The following is a 3143-nucleotide window of genomic DNA, read 5'->3' as shown; positions in this document are numbered from 1 at the left end:
GCATGGACAAGGGTTGCAGCGGTTTGGAGCAGAACTGTCCATGCTGCAGTTTGCAATCCAGCCCCGGGAGAGCCTGCACGAGGCCTCCAAACACCTCTCCGGTGTACAGGGTCTCTCCAAATCCAGACGAGATGAGGCTTGGCTCTGGTTGAGAGGGGCTGGAGACCCCCAGACCCACACAGCTCCTCGAAAAGGACCGTTCCCAAAACAACGCCATGCAAATGAAATCCTCGTATACATCACATAGCTTCTGCCAGCAGGAAAGGCAGCGATTTAGCACGCTGCATTAGCTCCGCCGCATCCTCCAGAACAATTTCCCACAGCCTCCTTCAGCCGCTTCACACGCAGATAGTGTCTCGTCCCCTTGCCCTCCTTCCAGGAAAGGCTTTGTGTTTGGAGAGAAAGACTTAGCCAGGCTTTGGGAGGATAACTCACCAGGATTTTGCTTCTCAGACTCGGCATCCCCAGCCTCAGGATCAGCACTTCCACCTTGAAGAGCTTTGCTTTCAGCAGCTCGAGCTACGAGGCACCTGGATGAAGGCGGCATGCTTATCAGCACAGCTAATGCCTTCATCCCGAAAGTATGAATATTCAGCAGCTCCAGCACAATCTCTGCACCTAGGACCCAGCCGGGGGGGGGGGTACAGCCAGGATCCGGGGTGCTCCCAGCACAGCAGCTCCCCATCCCTGCTGCAGCCGGCAGCTCCAGGCGCTGCCCTGCCTCTCACCCCACGGCCACGGCCACGGATGCTCGGGGAGGGCACAACACTGCCACCCCCCCCCCCCGAGAGCAAGGGGGCAACTCTTAACTGAGGTTTATTCGAAGCTCTTTGCTTTCTGCTGATGCCTCCTTAGCTGGAAGGCCCGAGGAGCTCCAGGGAGCGGGATGGACATCTGCGGATGGGGTACAGGTACCCAGTGGGCAGCAGATGTGGCATCAGCTACTGGATGGAGATGTTTTTCCCTGACCTTTCCTAGCAGTGGAAGCAAAAGGAGTTCATACTCCCTTTGGAAAAGCCCCAGGTGTTTCTAGCCTTCTCAGGGAAGAAGGAAATCAAACCACCACCAAAAAAACCAAACTCCACTGTATTTTACAGCCCTTTTCCTAAAGAAACACAGTGCCAGTGCTCAGACGGTCCATGTACCTCTGCCAAAACTTCAAACCCATGGCAGAAGCAGTAGGATGGCTGGGAGCAGCCGGGATTTCGGCTCACCCCATGCACGAGGGACCCCAAAGTTGGCTGGAGAGCCCCTCGAACGCCGCCCTCCACGCCTAGATGCTTTTTTCAGTGCCAAACTGCTCCGCACATCTGGCTCTCTAGTTCAGAGCTGTCATTTTCCTGGCTGTTAGAGGAGAGAATATGGTAAAGAGCAGCCTGGGTTTGCAACGTGACTCCTGCGAGAGACGTGACATGTTTATTTTCCCTGCGCCAACTTCCACATCAAACGTGTTTTCTTTTTCCGTGCTGCAAAAGGGAATATATATCCATCCCTCCCCTATCCACCAGCGCCCAGCTCCCTGCAAGCAGCCCAGCCGGTCCTTCAGCTCAGATTTTGGCATCCCCAGGTCCCCAAGATGCCCCTGACATCCCATTTTCCGTGGGCAGAGCTGGATGGGGGTTGACACTTCTGCTGCCTGACACAAGCAGTAAAGTGGGGGGAAAAATAAAAAAGAAAGAAAAAAAAAAATCAAGAAACTTGATGTTTTGTGTGACCCAAATCTCAATGTTTCCTTTTGGTTTTAAGCGCTGTCAGGTTGCTTGGGGGAGAGAAAAAAAAAGACATTAAGGAAAGGGGATGGTATTTTCAAAAACAAAGTTATTGCACATAAATAAAAACCCTGCCACATGGGAACTTGTCAGCTCCTTTGAAATGTTTGCTTGTTTGCTTGTCTCCCAGAGCAAAACAGTCAGGGAATTGTTCGCAGCATTGCAAAATATTTAGACTGACCCAAATCCCTGCGTTTCTGCAGCTGAAGGGCCACCGCGTCCCCCCCGGGCTCGGGATGCTCGGGCGGACACACACCCCGGCACAGGTGGATGCTCGGCAGAGCTCGGCTTTCGGTGCTGCTTCGTTCCTTGGTTGGTTGTTCTTGGTTTATTTTTTTTTTTTTCCATTATAGACATTATTAAAAAAAATAAACTTTACAATAATACATTTTTAAGTTGTTGTTGCCATTTGAGCATTTTTTTTTTAAAAAGAAAGGAAAAAAGGAAATTAAAAAAGCCACACTGTAGATGTATATGGTTATGTATATACATACATATATGTAGGTATAGGTGAATGGTATATACATACACTATATATGTATATATAAAAGAAAGAAAACAGAGAGGAACATATAGAGGTTTCCGACCATCGATGGGTCGGATCCCATCCCAACCCAAATTCAACCAGACGAAGATTAAAAAAAAAAAGAAAAAAGAAAAATCTCCCCCTCCAAGTGACAGATTGAAAACATCAGGACAACCTCACAACGTTTGAACAGTAGTTTCTTTTCTCTTCCATTTTAAAACTCTCGCCAACCACGGGAAAGAAAAAAAAAAAACAAAACAAAAACCCCAATAACAATGTCAAGAGCTCGAGCGAGTCCCCTCGAAGGATGCAGAAGAGCCTCCCGACAGCAAGTCCATCCTCTGGGATGCTCCGATGTGGAAACCTCGCCGTCCCCACGGCCACCCCAGAGCAACCTGGGCTGATGGGTCCTGGAAAATAACCTCTGCCAAAGCTCTGCTCAATGCTTATTTTCCCTCCCCAGTGCTGCTCGCAGCTCTGGATCCCCTGTTGCAGGGCACTTGGGGGGGTTTCGCCACGAGCCGTGGGCTCCTACTTTAGAAAAGAAACCCAACGCACGATAAAAGACAAAAAAAAAAAAAAAAAAAAAAAAGGAAAAATGAAAATAATAGGAAGAAAACCACCAAAGTTTCCCAGCGTGGTGAGGGTCCTCTTGCCGCCCAGCGTGCCCGGGCTCGGCATTCCCGGTGTTTCTGAGCGTTTCAGTCTCTGGCACAAGGTGGTCCTTCCCTTCCCCATCGCCTCAGCAGGAACCGAGGCGAGAGCGAGCGTGCCGGCAGGCGCTGCCGGTGCGCGCTTGTGCGCGCTCAAGCGTCCCCGTCCCGCCGGCCGCTGCCTTCCTCGCCCCT

Source organism: Platalea leucorodia (assembly GCF_965183815.1).
Source record: "Platalea leucorodia genome assembly, chromosome: Z".
Lineage (NCBI taxonomy): Eukaryota > Metazoa > Chordata > Aves > Pelecaniformes > Threskiornithidae > Platalea > Platalea leucorodia.
The sequence above is the reverse complement of the archived record's forward strand: the minus strand, read 5'-3'. Positions refer to the sequence as shown.